This window comes from Dermacentor andersoni, chromosome 3 (assembly GCF_023375885.2).
Source record: "Dermacentor andersoni chromosome 3, qqDerAnde1_hic_scaffold, whole genome shotgun sequence".
Lineage (NCBI taxonomy): Eukaryota > Metazoa > Arthropoda > Arachnida > Ixodida > Ixodidae > Dermacentor > Dermacentor andersoni.
In genome coordinates this window covers 81201011-81218833 of record NC_092816.1, presented here as the reverse complement: position 1 = coordinate 81218833, position 17823 = coordinate 81201011, and the positions used below count along the sequence as shown (strand labels likewise).

At 47.9% G+C, this 17823-nt stretch overlaps 1 long non-coding RNA gene across 1 annotated transcript in view; it reads right to left on the bottom strand.

Annotated features, from left to right (window-relative positions):
* Positions 1 to 216: 216 nt before the first annotated feature.
* Positions 217 to 17823, bottom strand: part of LOC140216367 (uncharacterized) — a 42459-nt gene continuing 24852 nt past the window's right edge. Inside the window, exons 2-3 of the long non-coding RNA XR_011893018.1 lie at positions 5476 to 5551; positions 217 to 384 (exon numbers count right to left, since the gene is read on the bottom strand). This is a non-coding gene — a long non-coding RNA (uncharacterized lncRNA). The remainder of the gene's footprint in view (positions 385 to 5475; positions 5552 to 17823) is intronic.

Here is a 17823-nt window from a genome sequence, read left to right as displayed (position 1 = left end):
CCGACAAACCTTTATCGGTCGTAGAGTTGGTTATGTGTAAACGGTGATTCGTTTTGTATGATTGCCCTCCGCTTATGAGCTATTCGTCAATACGACAGCACCAGCCATAGTCGGTAAAGTCTTTTAGGGTCTAATTAAGTATGCCCCGCTCTATAACCTCGTCAATTTTCTTGCAACACCGTATTGCAGAATTAATTTCAATATATCTTACTGCAATAATTCGTACTGATGATATACCATGACAATGTTGTCATATACGGGATTGAACTCTTGAATGTCCTCTATGGGGTAGTGTCCAGAAAACGTTCAAGGTTAGAAGTGGGAACGTTCCGTGGCACCACAAACAGCGACGCTCTGCCATCCCTTCCAAGAATGAAATGAGTGCTGAAATGAGACATTTAGGAAGAAAGGCACTTCAATGAAAAGTCACTGAAATGTTGCTTGTAAAATATGTTAGAATAAAGGTTTAGTAAGAGAAGGTGAGAATATAGGATCACGAACATCTTTACGTTATTCAACAAAGGAAATATATGTGTTCTTTAAACAATTCTACAAAGTCGATTTTACACGCCGGTATTGGTTTACTTTTTTGCAGCCGGGCGATTCAAGATGTCCAATGCCATTGACCAGCGTTGCAGCAGCCACCATGGGCCAACTCACCAAGGGCATGGCGAAACGAAATTCCTCCCAGAACAGCATAACTGAATCTATTCCGGAGGATTTCGCATTTTTCCAGTGCTGTGTTCTCAAACATAACACAGGTATGAGCGATGTTATATTATTCTACAACGCTGTCGAGAACTTGAACAGTTTTTGTAGCAACGGGCACCAAAAATGAGAAAATCCTTATCCAACCCGCTTCACAGCGAGACTTTCGTCTAAAATGCCTGAACTAGCGCACACTTCCATATTTTGTCAGAACATGCCCCCATATTACTGTGATATGTACAATAGCTAACTAAAATACAGTCGTCCAAACGTTCCCCCGAGAGCTTTCATAAGCTTAAGGGCAGGGCGCACACACACACACACACACACACACACACACACACACATATATATATATATATATATATATATATATATATATATATATATATATATATATATATATATATATATATATATATATATATATATATATATGTATATACTCTAATGCGAAGAAAGTACAGAAAGAGAGCAGCAGGCAGTGTTGGCAGCGTCCCAACTGGAACTGCCAAGCCGCTCTCGAGCCCGAGCCTGCCGGGCGACTGGCGATATCGCTGCAGTGTCTTAACTACAATCCCCCCCATCGGAAACCGAGCTATTCTGAAGTCTCACGGTGAACATTGTATCACTGGCTCGTGTTACAGTTGCAGGCGCTTTACGTTGACGGGTTCGCGACTTCGCGACCACCACAGCAACATGAATGGCAGGGTCCTAATCAGTGTGATTAGAAATAAAGTATTCGGAGAGCACGACGCCAAGCGTTCGGTTAAACCTTGCCCTCAAACTGTTTGTTAGAAGATGGTAGGCAATGGTTGTGTGATGAAATATGCGACATTCAACAAGGATCTAGTTTAAAAATTCAGAGAGGAACAACCTTCCTTTATCGCTCGAAAGTTTGCCAGGGGCGCCGTGATGAACAAAGAAGTTTCGGACGAGGAAGGATGCTATATTACGGGACGTTCAACATGCATAGCAGATACTTCTACGTATTGTGTTGAATTATCGATAGCGACGACTATCCAGCGCTTTGCCGAAGGAGTGTTCGGAAGCGCCCTGTACAAGTCAATTCCTATGCGATCCCAGGGCCTGGCAGGAAACGAATTTGGCAGGAGTGGACCAAGAACATACTTTGCAGCAACGTAGCGGCATTGACACTGAGGGCCCAATAGAATGCATTTGCACAAAAATATGTACATTTAACACTAATAAAGCCTGGAGCGAAGTCGGGCATACAATTAGAAGACGCATACGCAGAATGTGTGTCAGCGTGGCAGGCAAAATATTTTACCACGAAGATGTCGAGGCATGACCAACAGTGACTGGCGGCAATCACACAGGTAGCTCCTGTGATCGAGATGGTCATCCGCCATTTCGCTGTGAGAAGCTAGACGGCGCAAAGCTCCAAAAGGTGGAAGAAGGGTCGATAGCGTTGAGACGAAGCGGAAAAGAGAGGTAATCTAGGCATCCTTGCATTGCTCCAAAGACATGTTGCAGCCTACTGCGAACGAAGATACTTCATCAATAACCATTAGGCAGCCAGCGTATTTGGTTGACAGGGGTGAACGGGAGAGCGCGTCGGCATCGGTGTGGCAGCGGCCAGAGCTGTAGACAACACGCCTGTAGAAATCATGCAACCACAAAATCGAGCGAGCTAGCCGGCCTGAGGGGTTCTTCAACGTAGACAGCCAACAAAGCTCATGGTAGTCTTGAACTACGTGGAAGGTACGGCCATGAAGGCAAACTAAATTTACCTATTACCCAGATGATGGCGAAACATTCTTTTTCCGTCACGGAATAATTCACCGCAGCTTTGGTCAGGGTGTGGTTTGCGTGTGCAACAACGTACTCGTCAAAGCCAGATTTCCACTGAGCGAGCATGTTTCCAAATACAACACCGCTGGCGTCGGTGTGTATTCCGGCGGGAGAAGTAGGGTTGAAGTGGCGCAGTATCGACGGCGAGGTTATCATACGACTCAACTCTTGGAAGATATTGTCACAATTAGGAGACGAGTACTCTGTAGAAGCTGATTCAAGGGAGTGGTGACGGAGGCAAAAATACGATTGAGGTAGAGGAAACTGCAAAGTTCTTTTATGGAGGAAAGTTTCCAAAAATCATAAAATGCACGGAGCTTAGTGGCGTCATGAGTGATACCGCCTTTGGATACCACATGGCTGAGGATGTTGAGTTGACTTGCGGCAAAGCATTATATCTTCAGGTCCAACTAAAGGACGGCGAAAGGTGTAAAACTTTCTGCAAGAGAAGCGGGCCCTAACTATTACTCTGGAAGGCTCCACGACTGTTGCCGATGCGCTTGACCAGTTGATCATGTTTTCGATGATCCCCGGCTGTTTTCGCCGCTGTCGTTACGCTCCGATTGTAGCCTGTTTTTTGAGTAGACAGGTTCACCCAATAAAACACTACTTTCGCCATACATAGTTTGGTGCTTTCTTTACCGTCACTACCACGTGACATCTGGTGGAAGTGCTGACTCGTTCATGCGCCGGACGCGGCCAAGAAGCCGTGATCTAAGCCCGGACCGCAAAGACAACACCAACGGCGTCCCGTATCATCGGGCGAGCCGCCGACGGCAACAGCTGTCCCCGGTGCCCGGACGTCTGTCTGAGACGTCGAAGAAGATCGTAGACATGACAACCCCAATGACTGCCCCAGCGCCCGCCATTGTGCTACAACAACCTCGGGACCAACCAACCTTTCATGGATCATCGACTGATGACAGAGAATCCTGGCTCGAGACTTGCGACAGAATCGATCGCCACGTTCAACAACTGGAGCTCTGACGACAAGCTGCGGCGCGTATACTTAACATTAGAACACGCCGCTAAAAGGCCGTTTGAGGACTAGAGATGACTTCGACAACGTGGGACCTGTTCCGTGATAACTGCTTGCAGACATTTACGAGTGTCGTGGGTAAGGGAAAGTACGAAGCTCTGCTTGAAGCCCGAGTGCAAATTCATAAGGAGACGTCACCATCTTCACGAAGACAAGCAGTCTGTTGCACCAGGCTGACCCGGAAATGTCTGAGAAGAAAAAAGTTCACCCACTCATGCGTGGTGTGAAGGAGCAATTTTTGCTGTAATAATACGAAGCCCACCGAAGATCGTCGACAAGTTTCTTCGCGAGGCCACGAGCATGTATAAGACACTGGAAATGAGGAACCAGCAATGCACCCTCCACATGAACTCAACAAACTACGCCGGTGTTCAATCACTGGCAAGCGATGATCTGCGCGAGTCTATGAGAGTGGTCGTGCGGGAGGAGCTTCTGAAGCTGTTCTCTTCATGACAGCCTCAGGTGCCTTCGACTGCCTACGCCGTACTCGAGGAGCTTTCACAATCACTCGGACTACCTCAATCTCCGCAGCCTCAGCCGTAAGCGATCACGTAGGTCGCCGTAGCCCCCCGTCACTTTCCCCCTACGCGCCTGCACCAGGACCCGGTTTGAATGAATGAAGGACTTTTATTTCCAGCAAAAAGGTGCTGTCTGGACACTGCCCAGGCACGCACGCCAAGGGGTATCAGGGTCTGCCCCGCAGACTAAGGATAAATTAAGTTGCTTGTTCACGGCCTCAGCCGCAAGGCGGATGCTGGCTGCTGGATGTTAGGGCCTTCGCTCCGCAGCCAGACCACCTGGGCTTATCCACTATCGGTTGTTTGGCTGATCCCTGGAGAACCAGTACATTCCCAGATTATGTGGTATAGCTTGCCCCTCTCGCCGCAATCTTTCCTTTTAGCGTCATTTTCTTTCCCTGTCTGCGTAAGATATACACAAAATGGCCAGGTGTAATTACCCGCCTGCTATCGCCTCCATATACGCTCTCGTTGTAGGAGAGAGACCAGTCGGTAGGTGAGAGGTTTCTCCTTTCGAGTTTGCAATTTTCAATGATTTCATGACATCTGATTACACTATCTTTCATTTCCCCTCATTCAGGCTGTTCCGCAGCCGCCCGGTGGTAGAGAGCTCGGGCCAGCTCATGTGCAGCATCATTGCCTTGGACAGATTCGGCGCGAGTATCCATATAATGGACGTTTTTCTTTTAATTGGGTTACTGAGGAGTACGCTTCTAGTTTCCTCAGATATTTTTCCTTTTCAAAAATTCCAAATAGCTGCTCTACTATCGCTAATGATTATGTTCGCTTGTGTACCAGTGCAAGAGAGTACTATTGCGAGTCCTTCAGCCGTATGCATTTATAGTGCGTGACAAAGCCGTGAATTTGGGTATTCCGTGACCGTCTACGACAGCCGACACTTCAGCCCCATGCCTACCACACGCTGCGTCGACGTTGGCTGCCTCATACACTCTTCGGCCTTTCAGTCTTCTTGTTATGGTTTTAGCTCTGTGCTCCCTGCGTTCTTCGTTGTGCGTGGGGTGCATGTTTCTCGGTAATGGCGCCATCAATAATGTTTTCTTGTGTCGGAAGGGGGGGGGGGGGGAGCTGTAGTGGGGCGCCGGCTAGTGCGGACGCAAAAACATCGGATCCCGATATTATCAATGATTTCACGAAGTTATTCACCCCAACTCGAAGTGAATTGCGTACCAACGAAAGCAGCAAGTTACACGGATTCTGTGGGTACCGGATTTCTTTTGGCGGGTGCACTCTTTCTCAACATTTTCTGCATTCGAACGTTCAACCTTTGCGTGCTGTCATCTCTACATTACTATTTAACATAGTGCTGAAGGGACTCGCAGACAAACTACGAGACATCCGGAACGTAAAGTACGCTCTACACGCAGATGACATCACCATCTGGAGCCCGGGAGCCTCCCTGGCAGGCTTGGAGCAGGCATTGCAGTCTGTCATAGATGCCACGGTAGATTACCTACTAGACACAGGAATGAAACTATCCTCCAAGAAATCGGAACTCTTACTATTTTGCAAGTCTTGCCAAGGAGTCTGCTACCTAACTCCTCTAGACGAACTTCCGATCGCACTACAAACAAGACACGGACAATAGATTCCGCGAGTCAACCACACACGCAATCTTGGGCTCCTAGTTGAGGCCACCGGATGCCACGGACACAGGATCAAATATTTAACCGCCACAACCGAAAACATGATCAGACTCATCCACAGAGTCTCGGGGCGCAGGAAGGGTCTTTGCGAAGATAACTTTCTGCGCGTGTACCACGCGTTCCTTACGAATCACATTAATTACGTCACCTCTGCCCCCAAGTGGACGAAAATCATCATCATAATCAGCCTGGTTACGTCCACTGTAGGGACAGGGCCTCTCCCATACTTCTCCAAGTACGCCGGTCATGTACTGATTGCGGTCACGTTGTCCCTGCAAACTGCTTAATCTCATCCGCCCACCTAACTTTCTGACGCCCCCTGCTACGCTTCCCTTTCTTTGGAATCCAGTCCGTAACCCTTAATGACCATCGGTTATCTTCCCTCATCATTACATGTCGTGCCCATTTCTTCTTGATTTCAACTAAGATGTCATTAACTCGCGTTTGTTCCCTCACCCAATCTGCTCTTTTTTTATCTCTTAACGTTATACCCATCATTCTTCTTTCCATAGCTCATTGCGTCGTCCTCAATTTAACTAGAACCCTTTTCGTGAGCCTCTAGGTTTCTGCCGCGTAAGTGAGTACTGGTAAGACATAGCTATGCAAAAAAGAGGCAAGGCGTGCAGACAAGACACAGGACGCCTCGCCTCTTTTTTCAACAATGAATCCTTACCAACTAGTTCAGCTTTCTGTCGTTCTAAGACACAGCTGTTACCCAGTTTTCTCCTGAGGGATAATGTCAATCAGCTGTTCATTATCTGAGAATGCCTGCCAAACGCACCTCAGCCCATTCTTATTTTTCTGATTATTTCAGTCTCATGATCAGGATCCGTCGCCACTACCTGCCCTATGACAATGTACTTCTTTACCACTTCCAGTGCCTCGCTACCTATCGTAAACTGCTGTTCTCTTCCGAGAACGTTAAACATTACTTTAGTTTTCTGCAGAATAAGTTTTAGACCCAACCTTCCGCTTTGCCTCTCCAGGTCAGTGAGCATGCATTGCAATTGGTCGCCTGAGTTACTAAGCAAGGATATATAATCAGCGAATTCTCGTAATCACGAAAGCGTAAACGCTTTCTCGTAATCAATGAAAGCTATGTATATATGGGTTGGTTATATTCCGCAAATTTCTCTATCATCTGAGTGATAGTGTGAATGTGATCAATAGTTCAGTAGCGTTTACGGAATCCTGCCTGGTCCTTTGGTTGACAGACGTCTAAGGTGTTCCTGATTCCATTAGCGATTACCTTCGTAAATACTTTGTAGGCAACGGACAGTAAGCTGATCGGCCTATAATTTTTCGTCTTCGGCGTCCCCTTTCTTATGGATTAGGATTATGTTAGCGTCCTTCTAAGATTGCGGTACGCTCCATGTCATGAGGCATTGCGTGTACAGGGTGGCCAGTTTTTCTAGAACAATCTCTTCACCATCCTTCAACAAATCTGCTGTTACCTGATCCTCCCCAGCTGCCTTCCAAATATACATAGCTCCCAAGGCTTTCTTTACTTCTTCCAGCGTTACTTGTGGGATTTCAAATTCATCTAGACCATTCCCTCTTCTATTATTGTCGTGGGTGACACTGGTACTCTATGAATCTCTATAGAACTCCTCAGCCACATGAACTATGTCATCCATATTAGTAGAGATATTGCCGGCTTTGTCTCTTAACGCATACACCTGATTCTTGCCTATTCCTAATTTCTTCTTCACTGCTTTTAGGCTTCCTCCGTTCCTTAGAGTATGTTCAATTCTATCCATATTTTACTTCCTTATGTCAGCTGTCTTGCACTTGTTGATTAACTTCTGTCAGATTAAGATTCTGTCAGTTCTAGTCTAGCTATAGGGTTAGAGACTTTCATACATTGGCGTTTCATGATCAGATCTTTCGTCTCCTGTGATAGCCTACTGGTATCCTCTCTAACGGAGTTACCACCGACTTCTTTTGCACACTCCTTAATGATACCCATAAGATTATCGTTCATTGCTTCAACACTAAGTTCCTCTTCCTGATTTAAAGCCGAATACCTGTTTTGTAGCTTGAATAGGAATTCCTCTATTTTCCATCTTACCGCTAACTCATTGATCGGTTTCTTGTGTATCAGTTTCTTCCGTTCCCTCCTCAAGTCTAGGCTAATTCGAGTTCTTACCATCCCGTGGTCACTGCAGCGCACCTTGCTGAGCACTTCCACATCTCGTCTGATGCCAGCGTTAGCGCAGAGTATAAAGCCTATTTCATTTCTAGTCTCGCCATTCGGGCTCCTCCTTGTCCACTTTCGGCTATCCCGCTTGCGGAAGAAGGTATTTCTTATCCGCATATTAGTCTGTTCTGCAAACTCCACTAATAACTCGCCCCTGCTAATCCTAGAGCTTATGCCATATTCCCGCTGACTTGTCTCGAGCCTGCTTCTTACCTCCCTTGGCATTCAAGTCGCCCATCAGTATAGCGTATTTTGTTTTGACGTTACCCATCGCCGATTGCACGACTTCATAGAAGCATTCGACTGCCTGGTCATCATAACTGGATGTAGGGCCGTAGACCTGCACGACCTTAAATTTGCACCTCTTGTTAAGTTTCACAACAAGACCTGCCACCCTTTGGTTAATCCTATAGAATTGCTGTATGTTACCAGCTATATCCTTATTAATCAGGACTCCGGCTGCTCGTCTCTCCGCTAAACCCGGGTAGCACAGGACGTGCCGGCTTTTTAGCACTGTATATGCTTGCTTTGTCCTCCTAACTTCACTGAGCCCCATTTACTGCCCGCTCATTCCTCTAACAGTACTTCTAGACTCGCCTCACTAGATAAGGTTCTAGCGTGCAAATGGCGGCCTGTCCGGACCCAGAGATTCTTCGCACCCTCTGCTGCGTCACAGGTGTGACCGCCGCCGTGGTGAGTTGCTTCGCAGCTGCTGCGGACCTAGGGCCGGGGTTTGATTGTTGTATTCATGCAGGAGGTTGTGGCCAAGTTCTGCACCAGGGTGGCCAATCTTTCTATGGTGAGGGAGTGCGTTACCGGTTTTGGTCACCGGGATGAGACAGCACTCCAGGCCTGTTTATGCAATGTTATCAACACGCGGATTTGATTTCTTTATTCTGGTGAAAAATTGCGCGGCACCGGGGTTCAAACCACGGTCCTCTTGCACGAGAGCCGGATGCTCTACCTCTACGCCACCACTGCACCTTCTCGTCGGCGTATCGGGGTGCAAATCCAAACACGTTCGCCCGGCAGCTACTCGACGTAGCGTCGCCGGAGGTTTGCATCGTCGGCTGTCGGTACACTGCTGGTTCTTGATCAATAGGCGGGCGAGCTGTTGGGATTCTTCAGCTCGCTTGAGATAGGTGGCAAAATCAAAATTCTTTTCGTCGGTGACGTGCAGCAGCATGGCGTCAAGAGTCGGCTTCGGCTTCCTGTCGCAAACCAGCTTGAATGGCGTGATCTGTTTTGTTTCTTCCGCCGCCGTGTTGTAAGCGAAAGTTACGTACGGCAGAATGGCATCCCAGGTCTTGTGTTCGACGTCGACGTACGTTGCTAACATGTCGGCGAGGGTCTTATTCAGGCGCTTCGTAAGACCATTCGTCTGTGAGTGGTAGGCAGTTGTCCTCATGTGCCTTGTCTGACTGCACTGCAGAATGGCTTGTGTGAGCTCCGCTGTGAAGGCCGTTCCTCTGTATGTGATAACGACTCCTGGGGCACCATGTCACAGCAGGATGTTCTCGATGAATTTCGCCACTTCGGCTGCGCTACCTTTCGGCAGAGCTTTCGTTTCAGCGAAGCGCTTTAGGTAGTCCGTCGCTACGCGATCCACTTATTTCCGGTTGTTGACGTCGGAAAGTGCACCAATACGCCCATCCCGATCTGCTGAAATGGTCGGCAAGGATGCTCGATCGGCTGTAGCAATCCCGCTGGCCTTGTCGGTGGAGTGTTGCGTCGCTGACAGTCTCGGCATCTCTTGACGTAACGGATGACGTCGGCGTTCATGCGCTGCGAGGAATACTTTTCCTGTATCCTTGATAACGTCCGGGAGAATCCGAGGTGCCCAGCGGTCAGCACGTTATGTAAAGCGTGTAGCACTTCTGGACGCAGCGCTGAGGGAACAACAAGAAGGTTTTTCGCGCAGACTGGTAAGAAGTTCTTTACGAGCAGGTTGTTTTGAAGCGAGAACAAAGACAATCGACACGTTAGTGCCTTAGGGACAATGTCGGTGTAGCCCTTTCAAATACTCGACGAGGCTTTTTATCTCCGGGTCTGCTCGATGCTGTTCAGCGAAGCCTTCCGTGCTTATTATTCCAAGGAAGGCGTCGGTACGCTGGTCATCTGGCGGCAGCGGGTCAATGGGGGCGCGTGATAGGCAATCGGCATCGGAGTGTTTTCTTCCGAACTTGTAGGTTGCAGTGATGTCGTATTCTTGTAGTCTTAGGGTCCACCGCGCCAGCCATCCTAAAGGATTCGTTAAATTCGCTCGCTAACACAACGCGAAATGGTCGTTGACGACTTGGAATGGCCTCCTATAGATGTAGAGGCGAAATTTAGCTGTAGGTCAAACGATGGCGAGCCATTCCTATTCGGTCGTGGAATAATTGTCTTCCGCTTTTCACAGCGACCAGCTAGCGTAAGCTATCACCCGTTCAGGTCCGTTTCTTCCTCTGGACTAGAACGGCACCGAGGCCTAGGCTACTGGTGTCAGTATGGATTTCTGTATCGCCGTACTCACCAGAGTGCGCAAGTACCGGAGGCGACTGCATCCATCGTATGAGTTCTTCAAATGTGTCGGGCTGTGTCGTTTCCCATTTGAACTTGACATCACATTTCGTTAGATGTGCCAACGGCTCAGCGATGCGTGAAAAGTCCTTGACAAAGCACATGTAGTTGGCACGCATGCAATGGAATCTACGCACTACCTTCTTGTCGGTGGGCTGCTGGAACTTGTCGGTGGCGGCGGTCTTCTGTGGGTCCGGGCAGACTCCAGATTTGCTGATGGAACAGGAACAGAAGTTTGTCGTAAGCGAAGCGACACTTTTCCGGCTTCAGAGTGAGCCCTGATGACTTGATGTCCTCTAGTACTGTCGTAATCCGCCTAAGGTTGCAGGCGCTGAGCACAGTATGAATGGCATGACTTTTACATGCGAGGGGCCGTCTGGCGTGATGAATGCGTTCTTTTCGCGATCTCTCTCGTCGACTTCTATTTGCCAGTTGCCATACTCAAGATCCATCGATGAGAAGTATTTAGCGTAGCAGAGCCGTTTCGATGCGTCGTCTTTTCGTAGGATGGGGTATACGTCCCTCTTAGTGATCTTGTTCAGTCGACAACAATCGACGCAGAAACTATGGCTTCCGTCCTTTTTCTTCACCAAGACAACTGGAGATGCCCACGGGAATTTCGATGGCTGGATGATGTCGTAGCACAGCACTTCGTCGACTTGTCTTATAGTTTCAGGTTCTCGCGTCTAAACTCGATAACGGCTCTGGCAGAGTGGTCGAGCGCACTCTTCGGTTATTATGCTGCACTTTGCAACTGGTGGTTGTCGAATTCTAGATTACGTCGACAAGCAGCCTTTGTATCGTCCGAGTGGACTTCTGAGCATTTGCTGCTTAATAATGGGGAGACTTGGATTTATGTCGAAGCCTGGTTCGCAAACTGCAGTCGTCGGAATAGATGCAGCAAAATTCGAGGAGACAAACGCGCTGCTGGTGTCCAGAATTTCCTGGATAACGCCTTCTACTTCTGCAAGTGTTTTGGCGCTGATGCAAATCACACTGCTGGAGCGGGGCGGGATGCTGACCTGATCTTGGAGTACACTCAAAGCTTGGTGACTACGACAGCTCTCTGCCGGTATCGCTTCATCTTCCGACAGCGTCATCGACTTCTATTTCAGGTCGATGATTGCGCTGTGTTGCTTCAGGAAATCCATGCCGAGAATAACGTCTCGTGAACACTGTTCGAGGTAACGAAAGTGGCAGGGTAGGTCCGGTCTTGAACTTTAATTCTTGCGTTGCAGACGCTAATCGGCGTTATTAGGTGTCCTCAAGCGGTCCGAATTTGGGGGCCTTCCTATGCAGTCTTAGCCTTCTTCAACTGGGTGGCGATGGGTCCATTCATGACGGAGTAGTCGGCTCCTGTGTCCACTAAGGCGGTGACTACATGGCCGTCGAGAAGCACGTCGGGACCGGTGGTTCTTTGTCTTGCGTTTCAGTTAGTGCTTGGAGTCTGATCACGGCTGCATCGCGCTGACGTGTGGCTGCTACGTCACGTCGTTAGGTTGTTGGTCGGTGCGTTCTTTGCTTTCAGGTTTCGTCGGGATGGCGGCGTGTCGTTATGTCGTTTACATAGTGTCTTCAGCGCCGTCGTCGTCGGCGGAGGATCTTTGTCCTTTCGAGGAACAGCAACCAAACCTCCATCGGTTGCTGTTTTTAGTTTCCGGATATGGGCTGACTGACCAGCCATAGGCAGGGCTAGTGTACGGTCGGCGCATCAGCGACAGGTAGCGGCCTGCTGGTGCTGAACTGGAAGCTCGTTGAGGGCTCCACTGAGTGGTGGCCAAATAATCGGCGATGTTACGTGGGCGTTCACCTTGCTGTGGGCGTGGTGCATTGATAGCGAACCCTCGCAGTCCCATCTCGCGGTAAGGACTTCGGCGGTAGGCGTGGCCTGCTTCCCCGCAATGGTAGAAAAGCGGGCTGTGGTCGGGGGCGCGCCAAATGTCCGTCTTCCTCGCGTAGCTGCGCTCTGTGGCGGGTGGGCGTGCTGGCGGCGTTGGCGGCGGACGCCGGCACTGCGGCGTTACAGGGCCCTGGCGCGGTCGCGGAGGGGGACCTTGACGGCTGGCGACGGCGACGTAGGTCATTGCATCCGGCTGGGGCTTCAGTCATTGCGGTTGCACCTCAGGAATTCCAAGCGATCGCTGGACCTCTTCTTTAATGATTTCGGCGATTGAGGCCACCTGAGGCTGCGACCTTGGGTACAACTTTTGCAGCTCTTCCCGTAAGGCCACACTTATAGTCTCGCGCAGATCGTCGGTGGCCAGTTATTGAAATTATGCGCAGTTTGTAGAGTTCGTGCGGCGGTTGAATTGCCGGTTCCCCATTTCGAGTGTCTTCTCTATGCTAGTGGCCTCGCGAAGAAACTCTTCGATGGTCTCCGATATGCTTCCTATCATCCCACCGAAAAGTTCATCCTTCAACCACGCATGAGTAGGCGGACTTTCTTCTCTTCGGGCATAGCCTGGTCAGCGTGGTGGAACAGACGGCTCATTTCTTCTGTAAGGGTGGCAACGCTCCCGCTAGGTAGCTGCACTCGGGCTTCCATCATAGCTTCGGCCCTTTCCTTGCGCACGACGCTCGTAAAGCTGCGCAGGAAGGCGCTGTGAAACATATCCCATGTTGTTAAGGTTGACTCCCGGTTCTCAAATCCCGTTCTGGCGGCATCTTTTCAGGCGAAGTGTACTTGCCGCAGTTTGTCGTCGACGTCCCAGTTGTTGAAAATCGCTATCCGTTCATAGGTCTCCAGCGAGGTTTCGGGGTCTTCAGACGATGATCCATGGAAATTCGGTGGCTCCCAGGGCTGTTGCAGAACGATGGCGGATGCTGCAGCTGCCATTTGGGTTGTCTTGCCCACAATCTTCTTGGTTTTCTCATGTAGAAGTCAGAGCTCCGGGGCAGTTGTTGTAGGCGGCGGCTTGCTCGATGGTCCGGGACTACGTTGGTGTTTTCTATTCGTTACGGCCTTGCATAAGGGCTTGTTGGGGCGTTCGGAACATGAGCAAAAAGCACCTCCACAATATGTCAAGTGGTGGTGACGTATAAAGAACACAGTGGCAATACTGTGAAAGGCGAAAGTAACTTTTAGTGGGCGAACCTGTGCCCACAAAAACAGGCTACACTTAAAGGACGGCGACAGGGGAAAACACAATCGGCGATCATCAAAATCTTATCCGCTGGTGAAGCGCGTCGGCTTTTATACATCAGTCATCGAATGTTTCTGATTAATTGCTGGGACCCGCGTGTCTTCCACAAAGTTCTACACTATTCGCGTCGCGCATACGTGCACCCACATTATGCAAGGTTCGGTGACAGACAGTAGCTGAAACCATCGATATCATTGCAGAAACTTCCGGGACATGCAGGCGCGTCCTGCGATCTGCGATAACATTTGTTAGCCGGTGAAATTCGGTCGTCCGATAAAGATAAACAAGTACACGTGTCAATAGGCTGCAAAACCAATCGCGGCTCCCCTATCTGACAGCCGGGCCTGAACTGGCGCGAAACGGCATTCGCGAGGCGAGCGAACTGGCGATCTCACCCTTTCCTCTCTATGGAGGGAGGGAACGCCTGTTCTTGACCCGCACCTTGCACGGCGTCTATTACACCACGCAGATAAAACCCCGCTTTAAGGGCACGTATGCTGAACCAATAGTGCTTCTAGGCGTTAGGCTTTGCTACACCTCTTGTACTACTCATTTAGTTATAATTCCCTATCTCTCCGAACCCGCTACTATTAGTTCTTCAGTAAAACAAGGATGCCCTATGTCCCCACTGCTATTCGCCCGTTTCCTGGAACTGTTATGCTTACGCGTAATTAAGTCGAGTTACATATATGGATCCAATATCCTGGGTAAAGAATAAAGGTGTTAGCTTATGTTGATGATACAGCGTTCTTCTGCATGGATAAATACAGTGTTGAAACGGTACTATCGACAATAGACGAATTTGGCAGCGTGTCAGGAGCACGAATGAACTGCTCGAAAAGTTTAGGCTTATGATTTGGCCATGGTTCTGTATACCCGAAGAGTTTTCAGGCGTTAAGTGGAATGATGTCCCGCCAATGTATCTTGGCGTGCTGTTAGACGTATATAAATTAAGCGCACACTATTAGAAAGAACGGGTTTCTGCCCTGAAAAGCTACGCCAGACATTCTTCCCACACCGACTTTCTATTTTTGGACCTTTCCCAAATTATTTATGCCTTTTAGTGAAGGTGGGCTGGGCTTAGTACGTCTTTATGGACTGCAAATGGTGTCTCGTCTCTTCTTTTTCCGCGATAACTCACATCCTATAATTCGGTCATTCATGCAAGTAGCACTTGTTGATGCGTTACTTCATTTGGTTGTTTCTTCCAATTTTTCTTCGCGTTTCTGCTTGTGGTGGTTCATGCGAGAAGTTTACTTGGCGGTTAGTTTCCTGTTAGTTCGGTTTCCCACTGAACACTTGCATTCTGTGTCACGTAAAACGTTATACAAACATGTATTGTGCATGCTATTTCCGCCTCCATTTTACCGATGACTATACATTAAATGGCCAGGCCACGATGTACTAAAGTGAGTTCGTAAAATGCATATATCCCTTGGCTGCAAAACATTATTTTATTAGCTTCATAGTGAAATCATGCCGGTAAGAACATTGGTCCTAGAAGAAGAGTATTTTTGTCTCTTCTGTTAACTGTCGCCTTTGTGATGTGCCAAAGACAATTGAACATTGTTTTGTTAGCTGCACCCACGCCATCCTATTTTTACAAGTCCTCCAACGGACTTTCAAAAAACACTTCAAATTAACGCCAATACTTTACGATGCCTGCTGCCGACCTCTGATAATAATGCACCTTTCAATGTGTTTTTTTTTTTCTTTTATGGGGATGCACAGTTTTCAGGAAAACGTAAATGGTGGACAAAAACGTCGAAACTGTTGTACCTACAAGGGTACATTTCAAGCAGATGACACAGCGCCCAAAACATGTTTATGATGGACTCGATATACAACCGGTCTGATATCCCATTTTTGTGAGGTGCCTATCTTTACCGAGTTCCTCAAATGAAACCAACGTTTCCCTCCACAGTATGAAAGCTGCGTTTTCTGTGTGTGACTTTCATTGTGCCCTCCATTCTCTGACTATGCCAAACTGTTGAATGCTAATGTAATAAATACGATGAAAAAAACGGCAGTGGCGCAATCGGCTAGGGTGGTGGTCTCGCAATGTATAAGTCCGTGGTTCGAATCCGCAGTCCGGCAAGGAGTTTTAATTTTAGCGCGGCTTCGATTTTTTCATATAGCAACCCCAACATTGGCGCCTACATCAGTGAGGCGATGCAAGCTTCACTTAAAAAAGTGAAGAAATTATAGAGCGCGGCCTTTTTGATAAAAATCCCCATGACTTCGTTGACATCGGCTGTTGGTGCAGTATTGTGGAAGAGCTCATAACAGGAGCGCGATCATATAACACGAGTCACCTTGTATATACAGCCCTCTCTACGGCCGACACAGATTTGCCGGTGAACAACTCTCTTCGCTACTGAATTACGCAGTGAGACTGCAAACAGAATCTAAAAAAAAATATTTGCACTGAAATGAAGTGCACCATTCCTATATTATAGCGAGGAGCTTTCTTTTGCTTTTCCCCCCGTTTTCCTGGTCGGAGGAGAAGGTCGCCCCGTTCACACCCATACCTATGTCAGTTCGAACTAGGTGAATGAGGTGAACGTGTTCTCGTGCGAGAACTCTGAATCCTATGAATGTTTAGCTATGTGGTCGGTGTTAGCTCTGTGGTGCATTTCTTTGGAGGCAGCCCACAAGGCTTGCTTTAGGGCTCGACGTTGCACCATGGCCTCGGTGGGCGGGGGCGGGGTGAGTTCTTTGCTGAAGACCATGGCACGTCTCACAGTTTCGTCTGGTCGGCCAACCAGTTCGTATCTGACGAATTACCGCAGTTCGTGGAATTTGTACGGTCTTTTGTTATACATTTTGTGGAAAAAATTGCGCATCATGTTTTTTTTGTTTTTTTTTACACCAGCGCCTAACCTACCCAAAGCAATAGAAAAGTAGGAAATGATCGTAAGGGCAATTTTAAAAGAATCACGCGTTAATTTTTCCTCTGGCACAGCGATACTTAAGAAGCGCACGTTGCAATGATGAAATCTGCTTCGAAATATGCTGCGGCACCCACTCGTTGCTCACCAAATCAAGCTCACCAATATCAATGCTCTCCAAATAGAAAAAAAGATCCCATTATTCCCGTGCACGCAAAGCAAGTCGCCTGTATTTAGCATACACGAGAGAAGGGACGCATGAAACTTTAGGCAGAAAATGGGTGAGGCAGCAGTCCAACCTGTATTCGCTTTTTCCAAGAAAAATAAGACTACAGAACATGGCTTGTTCCAAAGCAAAAAAAGCACGCTAACTTTTCCAGTACAGTAAAAGTCAGTTGAACTGAGAAATCGGTACTGAAAACTGAGAATATTTTACTAACGGCATGTCTCCGAAAATGTTGAATAAAAATATTTCAGCAATATTACGGAGTAGCATGAAACGAGAAATTTACGAAGAAAACTATGTAACAAAGAACTTTTCCAAATACGACACTAAGGAATCTGTGCGCATGGATCCGGAATGCGCTACAGATTCTTCGGCAGCATCAGGTGTTGTTCTGTCTACATGCGAGGATATTCTATATTAACTCGCCACGTCGCATCTAAAGCAAGAGACCGTCATCACGTAATATTTCAGCATCACCTAGTCAAGTAGTAGACGAAAATTTTATCAATTGCTATGAGAGCAATATCGGCTTGTACACATGCCCGGGGCGAGTTCCTCCAGCTTTTGATTTGCACGCTTTGAGTCACAATATTTAAAATAAAGTTCACTGAAGCACTATAGGCGCATTTACCATAGCTGTCCAGATTAGAGCGCGTCGTCAATTCAAACGCCCTAAAGGTCGTCCTATTGTGTGTAAAAATAATGCTGTTCCAGTACTTAATATACCCTTAAATAAATAATTTCTTGCATTCATTTGCGAAAAAATGAAGTTGTGCTCTAATAATGGGACTCTGGGGCAATCTATATAGAGTACAATTGGAAACACTGTCCATCATCTTGTCTCCGTCTGCCTACAAAAGACGCATAAAAGCCTAGGGAAAGGTACCCGGACTACGTAGAACAATCGGCAAATTATCTAATCGAAATAGAGAAGCCTGCAACGGAAATTTTAGGCACTAGTTGCACAAATTTACTTTAAAGAAAAATAGATAAAGAAGTACATCAATGCTAATTTGATGGCAACACACACCAACAACTTCTATACTTTATCGACTGC